We start from the raw sequence: 9,432 nt of genomic DNA, 5'->3' as shown, positions 1-9,432 counted from the left end.
AATGCGAAGACGAAGAATGAAACGGGAAGGGTTGACGAGGAAAATAAGCCAGCTAATGTTTACACGACGAACAGGACAACCCCAAACAGCGTCGATTCCTTTAAACCATATATTTATGAAGGTATGTTAGCCGCTCTGGATGGGAGCGAGCAGATCCCGGTCAAGATATTGTGCGACACAGGATCTAATTATAGAGTAGTGTCATGAGGTACACACCCATTGGTGGAACAGTCTCTTACAGAAGATTCGGTCATTTTGAAGGGAATAAGAAGAGAGGAGGTTACTCTTATTTGCCATTTGAAACTGTCATGCTAGTTGGTGACAGGTCATTTTGATTTTGCAGTAAAGGGTTCAATGGCTATTTAAGGAGAAGTCCTACTGGGAAATGAGGTTGGTGGAGCACCGCTTGTGCCTTGCCCCATTGTAATGCAGAAACCTCTGAAGTATAGTCATACGACTGAACTCGAAAAGGACTACCAGTATCTGTTTCCTAGTTTTTTGATGACTAAAAGTATGACAAAGAAATAGACCGCAGAAGAAGACAGAGAAACTGAAGGAACGATGAACTTGGAGGATTTATTTACAGAAGAAGAGGTTTCCCATGATAGTATGCAAGAGGAGAGCTCCCGAGAGAGCCCGAAAGAAAAGGACCGACAGACGAATGAACAGGAAGACAGAGAAGCAATGGATTTGTAAGAAATAGAGAACTCAGCATTACAAGTAGGACAAGTGAGCCAGATAAGGCTAATAAGATTACAACGGAAGGATGTGATGTTAACAGAGTTGTCATACTGTGTGGTCGATGAGACAGAGGTGCAGCAGTCTCTCACCTGTTATTACCATAAGGATGGATTGCTTATGAGAAAGCATAGACCCGCCGATATCCCTGGGAATGGTGAATGGGTGATATACCGTTAGATATTGATTCCCGCACCGTTGAGAAGACAGGTGATCCCCGTAGCACATGAGACGAGACACATGGGAATAAAGAAGATGACAGAGAAGATTGTGAGACACTTTTTCTGGCCTGGCATGCATAAGGATGTGAGCCAGTTTTGCTGTGCATGTCACATTTGTCTGATGGATGGAAAGCCTAACGAGTACATCAAGAAAGCTCCCTTACACCCGATTAAAATGCAATGAGAACCCTTCAGCAAGGTAATGATCAACATTGTGGGACTGTTACTGAGGACAAAGAAAGGCCACGAATATATGTTAACCTTAATGTGTCCAGTGACGAGAAACCCAGAGGCCATACCTGTCAGGAACATAAGTGCCAAATTAATCGCTGAGAAGTTATTAGACTTTTTTTTATTTTTACCAAATTTGGTGTTCCGAAAATCGTCCAGTGTGACTGAGGAACAAATTTCACGCCAAAATTGTTTCGGGACATGATGAAACTCATAGATGTGAAACAACAACTGTCTACTGCCTATCACCCAGAGACCCAAGTATGTTAACTAAGTATGTTAACCAAGCACTGCAACGAAACAGGAAATGAATGGGACAGCAGACTACCGTTAATGTTATTTAACGTACACAATGCTTATCAAGAAAGCATGGGATGTAGCCTGAATGAAATAGTGTTCGGATGAGAAGTAAAAGGACTGATTAAAATGTTGGCAGAAAAATGGAAAGACTGAGAGGAAACGGATAGAGAATATGTCAAGATTTTGAGGAAAAGGATTGGCAAGATAAGGAAATTTTCCCTTAGAAAACCTGAAAATGAGCCAAGAAAAAATAAAGAAAAGGTTTGATATGAAAAGTAAGGACAGAGTTTGCGGTAGGTCAACTGGTGTTGGTTTTCTTACCGATAAGGAGATTCCCACTCACCAACAAGTTCCAAGGACCATTCCTGATTTTGGAGAAGATCAGTGACTGGACCTACGTTATCAAAACCCCCGGAAGAAGGAAAAGTCAAAGGAAGATACGCGCTAGGTCATTTAAACCATGTATTCAAATGAAAATGAGACCGAAGCTTCACAGGTGTGTATGGCGAAACCATTCCCTCCACGTAAGACAGCGACAGATATGAGGTAAAGGCTGTAAGCAAAGTGAATAATTCTTCCATCACTAGGAACTTAGAAGAGAAATTAACTCATTTCATCAAGGAGCAGCAAGAAGAATTAAGCCAATTGATTAAAAGTTTCCATGAAATTGTCTCAGACGTTCCGAAACGAACCAACTTGACGAGACATGAGATACACCTCAACACCACGGTAAGACCGTTCAAACTTTGCGCATATTGACTGTCACTGTATCACCAAGAAGTCATGTGAAAAGAAGTGGACTATATGTTGCAAAACGGATTAGCCGAACAAAGTTCTAGCCCTTACAGTTCTCCATGTTTGCTCGTGAAATGACCAGACGGATCTTTCAGGATGTCTACGGACTATCGAAAGTTGAATTTGATCAGTTTGACCGACTATTACCCATTGCCAATCATAGACCAACTACTCGACGACATTGGACAAGCAAGGTTTGTCACTAAGATCGACTTGTTAAAAGTCTATTATCAAATTCCTTCGGACGACAACGCAAAATTATTATCAGCTTTTATAACCCCGTATCAATACACAGTCATGCCATTTGGTCTAATAAACGCACTTGCTACCTTTTAACGAGTGAGGGATAACCTTATAGGATCGATTAAAGGCGTAGGCATATATCTTATCTCGATGATATAGTAATATATTCATTGACCTGGGAAGAACATCTCCGAATCCTGTAGAAGGTATTTCAAAAGCCACGAGGAGCACACCAGACGATTAACCTGGGTAAGAGTGACTTTGGAAAGGTAACAGTTCGGTACTTAGGATTTGAAGTTGGAAGAGGTCAAATCGCCCCGTTAGCCGCTAGCATCGAAGGATTAAGGAAAGCCTCACCGTCCATCCAACGAGGAAGCAATTACAATGGTTTTAGGGAATGTCAGGATTCTACCGACGTTTTTGCCCGAACTTTTCGGCTGTCGTGGCTCCCTTGATGGGTTTGACTAGCCCCAAGAAAAAATTTGTATGGACCAGTGAGTGCCAGGAATACTTTGACAGAATAAAGGCCACATTAACCGATACTGCAAGCACCAGATTTCAGCAAGAAATTCCTTAGCCAAGTGGATGCGTCGGACAATGGGATTGGAGATGTCATATTGCAAGAAGGCAAGTAATGAATTCTTCACCTTGTCTGCTTTATGTCTTCGAAGCTGTAAAAGCACCAACGAGCCTACTTGATAGTTGAAAAGGAATTACTAGCGCTAATCACAGCAATAAGGAAATTTGAAATTAATGTAAATAGACCACAAAACGAAGAAATAATGATTTACCCGGATCACAATCCTTTAACTTTTGTTAATAAAATGAAGAATAGTAATCAAAGGTTAACTTGATGGTCGTTGTGTTTGCAACCATATTGTATCAATGTAAAGCATATATCTGGTAGAGATAACGTGGTTGCAGATTATATATCTCGGGCTGAATCGGTGGATTCAGGCCTGGAATAAATAATCTTTTTAGGGGGAGCTATCTTACAAAGTTGGTCTTCATGAAAGTAGAATATTTTATTAACATATTTTATTTGAGTTTTCAAGAGATGTATAGCCAACTCGTAAGGTGAGTTCCACTCACGTAGGATTAAGTAATGTATGTAAATTACATAGGACTTTCGTCATTCCTTTAGATGTATTTCATTGTTTCGTATGTATAATTTTACATTATTTTAAAGAATTAACTTTTTATTTCTTGTAGTTTTGTAACAAAGTCTTACGTAAACTTGTAGGTATGCTGTATGACATACACAAGGTATGAGCATGAGAGATTTCGTCAATTTTTCGTGGTTAGAAGATGCATGAAAATTCTAGATTAAGATTTTTCTTTTTTGTAAAGTTACTATGAGAAGTTGGACGAAGTTAGCCGAGAGAGAGTTGCCTCGCATGCAAAAATAGTACCCCTTCTTCAAATTGCTAATTTGGCAACCTTACGCCGCTAGAGACATGCCCCCAAGCCACAAGAAGGATATACAAGAGATTTCTAAATGAACTGAATTAATATATATAGAGCCTAGCAATGCATAAGAAGCAGAAGAGATCCATTCTATCGCTTTGAAAGAGCCAACGTCTGCCAGCCCTCTATCCTATCAAGTGTGTATAGTGTTTTCCTCTCAAACGTGATTAGTGATTTCTCTCTAACGTATATTGTGTATAGTGTTGTTCGCACGTTGGTGATATTATTGGGTGATTCGTTACAAGTGTAGTGTGTACATTTTATAATATAAATTTTTGTAACTGGCCCTGTGAGATTTAGGTTAAACAGTGAAGTGTATTTATTTTGCTTAACTGTTCGGTAATCTTGTGTGAGCTAAAGGATGTAAGAGTGTCAGTTAAGTAAATGTAAGGGTAAATTTTATTTATTTTCTAGTGTTGAAGTGTCAACTTTTTCCTTAATTGTCAAAATTAAATATTTTTTATAAATTAATTTCTAGTGAAACAAGTGACTGTATAATTTTTAAAGTGTCTTTCTTTTTGTCTTAGTCTCAGGTCTGGTTCTGATTTAAATTTCGAGTGATTTATTTTTGGTGTTAATTCTTTTGAATTAGTGTTACTTTTTATAGAATATATTTATTTTTGTGAAGTGTGCATTATTTTAATCACCAATATTTTTTCTCATTACTTTGCTTGTATCTTCCCCTAACTAAGAACCAAAGTAAGAGGTTAGTTTTAGAATATTTCACGTAAAGCAATCACCTAGTTTTTGTTTTCAATTACGTAAAGAAACCTTTTAATATTCATAGTTCATAATTTTCGTAGAGCTCGGTGTATTTCTAGTCTGTATCAGACTTATGTGAAATAAAACAGGTGAGTTTTGGAGCTTAGGAATTTACATATTTAACTAGCTATAATAATACACACACACACACACACACACACATATATATATATATATATATATATATATATATATATATACATATGGACAATTTCAGGGAAAGACTTCGTGAATGTCTTAACAATGGGGGACATCATTTATCGGACATAATTTTCAAAATCAAGTAAAGTGTACTAAGTGATGGAAAATGGCATCAAATAGGCTATTCACAAATATAAGTAATTGTTCTGTATGTTTCTTATGCTTTTTGCAGAGGCCTATTGAAATCAGGGAGGTTTTTTTGCCGGACCCTGTATATATATATATATATATATATATATATATATATATATATATATATATATATATACTGTACATATGTATAGGTAGATACATATACTGTATGTATGTTTATATACATACATACAGTATATATATATATATATATATATGTGTGTGTGTGTGTGTATGTGTCTATATATATATATATATATATACATATATATATATATATATATATATATATATATATATATATATATATATACTGTATATATATATATATATATGTATATATATATGTATATATATACATATATATATATATATATATATATATATATATATATATATATATATATATATATATATATATATGTCTGTGTGTGTGTCCCATGTCAATGGATAATGAAACATTGTAACGGTTTTTTCTTCATTTAATTACAAAAAGGTTTGAGAATACACTTTACACAGCTCGATACTCTCAGACGAGTACTTTGTTTTAATGATCGCTCGAGAGGTACTGCTTGCCCCTCGGCAAGTAATGCAATATTGCTCTGTCAATATGCTGAATTGTTAGATTTTGTGGATTTTACTACTGTGATGGAAATATACTGTCTTCATTAGGCTTAAATCAGACTTCACACATGTCACCTATAACATGAGTTTAGTGATCGTGCACCATAATTCATGAAAGTCATAGAACTCTTAAGAAAAGACTTATCATCCTCAGTGCTACACTCAAAAGGGACGGCTAAATAGCTTATCGTATGCAGTATAGTATCTTCATAAAGCCATGCTACAGATATCTACATATTATAGTACATTGATGAATGCCACAGTGTGTACGTTGCTGTTGCCTGGGTAGTCCAATGATCTCATCAAGCAACACCACTACTACAATAAATATCCAGACACAAAAGTTATCAGTAGCCAACCTTGGCAGTTATAATTAAGACAAAGTTCCAAGCTAGTGGCATAAGAAAACTTCAAGCTTAATGTAGACACTAATGTAACGTTTTTTTTTTTTTCACTTAAGTGTCCACTCTACAAATATGCTAAGAATACCCCACAGTAAATCATTACTTGCACTCACCTAGCACTTTCTAAAGCAGAGGGGAGTCCAAATTGCTCTCGCCCCTATCTTCAATAGGCTTCAATACAGGATTCTTTCATTTTGATAATATATCCAAGTGACCCTCTTTTTTTTTTTTACAATCTTCATCTTATAATAAATTTCTAGAACTTGACCCCCTGAGTGTAGGGCACTACTGCTCTGCAATGAAAATAAATTTTTTTAGTGATGGACTGGAGATAATCACATTAAACAGTACCAAAATACTAAAAATACTATAAATAATTGCACAAATAAAACCTAAACCAAAGAAATGAAAATAAGAAATAAATCTAGAAATAAGTTGTATTTTTCCTATGCATATTTTTTGGGCTCAGGCCATGTCGTCCTGATGGAAGGTTCCTATAAGTAGCTTCCTAGGGTATATTTGACTACAGAGATATTCCCAGAGAATTTACCTTTTGGTCTCCGGAATTCTAACTCCTGGCGCTAATATCCTTAAAATTTCTCCTAAGGATATCGCATAAATCAGGGGACGTATATCTTGATACGACACCTAGCAATCTTCACCCCGAATAGCGTTTTCACTTCGAGGGGGAAAGTGGCAAATTTTGAAGGGGAGCCGATACCAAGGTTACCCTTCTCCCTTACTAATTTGAGTATCCAGATGGCGCTGTATGTTACCGCCATGTTTATTCCTAAAAGTGTAGCGCTACAGCTCAGTGATTTTCCCTGCTTCTCTTTCGTGTACGCTCTACTTTTTGGATTATCTTCAGCTCAGGAGTTTCAATGGCTAGGAATTCATTGGAACTTAAAGTCACACAGTTTCTCCATTCCCCTAGGGAAGAAGAGAGAGATAGCGGAATCTGTCAAGAGACTACTGAAATCCGACAGGATATCAAGATGCCAACAGGAGAGAGTACTGGGTTCTCTTCAGTTTGCATCAGTGACAGACCCAGTGCTAAGAGCACAACTGAAAGATGCATCAGGAGTCTGGAGAAGATACTCACCAAACGCTCGAAGAGATCTAAGAAGACCGATACCGACTCGACTACGATCAATTCTCAAGCCATGGTCGAAGGCCAAGAACCTGAAAAGGTCTGTGCCCTTGCAACCACCTCTACCTTCAGTCATCATCCATACGGACGCATCAAAGGAAGGTTGGGGAGGTCACTCTTACCAGCGGAAAGTCCAAGGGACTTGATCTTCCCTATTCAAGACCTTCCACATCAACGGTTTGGAACCCATGGCAGTCCTTCTCACGCTGAAGAAACTGTCTCCTCGACATTCAGTCCATATAAGACTGATCTTAGACAGTGAGGTGATAGTGAGATGTTTGAATCGTCAAGGTTCGAGATCACCCCAAATCAACCAAGTGATGTTGGCCATCTTCCGCTTAGCGGAAAAGAAGAGATGGTATTTATCAGCAGTTCACCTTCAAGGGTTCCATAGAGTCAGAATGGTCCCTAGACGCAGGATCATTCTCCTTCATCTTATGTCAAGTCTCAGAACTGCAGATCGACCTCTTCGCGACGAGCGACAACAAGAAACTACCTCGTTACGTGGCCCCATACGAGGACCCTCTAGTGGAAGCGATTGACGCCATGTCCCTCGACTGGAACAAATGGAACTGGATTTACCTGTTCCCTCCAACCAACCTCTTAATGAAGGTCCTCAACAAGCTGAGATCCTTTCAGGGAACGGCAGCTCTAGTGGCTCCCAAGTGGCTAAAGAGCAACAGGTTCCCTCTGGTATTGGAACTGAAGCTGAGGCTGGTCCCTCTGCTGGGCCCAGTACTGATTCGACAAGTTCAGAAGTCGACTGTCTTCGCTTCATCACAGAAAACCCAAAACCTTCATCTCATTATTTTCTCTCCTTAGCAGTAAAGAAAAGGTTTGGGATCTCGAGAGACAGTATAGACTTCTTAGAAGAACATATGTCTAAATCTACTAGAGGACAACATGAGTCATTTTGGAAGAAGTTGGTTGCTTTCATTAAGGCGAAAGGACCAAAAGAAATCTCAACAGACTTCTGTTTATTCTTCTTTATTCACCTTCATAAACAAGGTTCAGCAGCCAACACAATAACAACGTGTAAATCAGCCTTGACTAGACCTCTGCTATACGCCTTCCAAGTAGACTTGTCAAACGAAATCTTTAACAAGATCCCTAAGGCCTGCGCTAGGCTTAGGCCTGCAGCCCCTCCGAAGCCCATTTCATGGTCCTTGGATAAGGTCCTACACTTTGCTTCAACAGTGAACAATGAGGATTGCTCTCTGAAAGACTTAACCCAGAAAGTTATATTCTTGTTTGCTCTAGCCTCAGGGGCCAGAGTTAGTGAAATAGTGGCCCTTTCCAGAGATGAGGGCCATATTCAGTTCACAGAAGTGGGAGAACTGAATCTCTTTCCTGACCCAACATTTCTCGCCAAGAATAAGCTACCTACCAAAAGGTGGGGTCCCTTGAGAATCTGCCCTCTGAAGGAAGATCTCTCGCTGTGTCCAGTAGAGTGTCTAAAGGTCTATCTTCGTAGAACTTCAGACTTCAGGGGAAGACAGCTCTTTAAAGGAGAATCCTCGGGGTCAAATCTATCCCTAAGACAACTAAGGGCGAAGATCACCCATTTCATTCTCAGAGCGGATTCTGACAGTACACCCGCAGTTCATGATCCGAGAAAAATTGCTTCGTTATTAAACTTCTTCCAATACATGGACTTTGAGCGGCTTTGCTCATACACTGGATGGAAGTCATCCAGGGTGTTCTTTAAACACTACGCGAAGCAAGTGCAAGAGTTGAAACGATTTGTGGTGGCGGCAGGTAGTGTCCTAAAACCTGTCGTCTAGTGCTGCGAGGAACAGTGAATTGATTGGGACTGTCAAATTATGGGTGAAGGTGTTGACACTTCACAGTACAATACTTTAAGATAAGTGTGACCAAGGTGGCACTATGGACTGTTCTAGTTATTAAAGATGAAAGAAACATAGAGACAACACTTGTGCCGTGTGTTCTTACACAGTATGAAGAGACAATCAAAATCACAGAAATGCATATTAGAAAATTTAATAAATTTTCAGTTTTGTGGCCCTAACAATATTTTTCCCTTTCAGGTGAAATAAACATTTCTGGTCTTGATTGTAATGCATGTTTCTTATTGCATTTATTAACATTATGTTAACATTATGTTATGTATGTTGATTTGCTGGTTATTTATTATCAATAAATA

The sequence above is a fragment of the Palaemon carinicauda genome, chromosome 2 (assembly GCF_036898095.1).
Source record: "Palaemon carinicauda isolate YSFRI2023 chromosome 2, ASM3689809v2, whole genome shotgun sequence".
In the NCBI taxonomy this organism is placed as follows: Eukaryota; Metazoa; Arthropoda; class Malacostraca; order Decapoda; family Palaemonidae; genus Palaemon; species Palaemon carinicauda.
The sequence above is the reverse complement of the archived record's forward strand: the minus strand, read 5'-3'. Positions refer to the sequence as shown.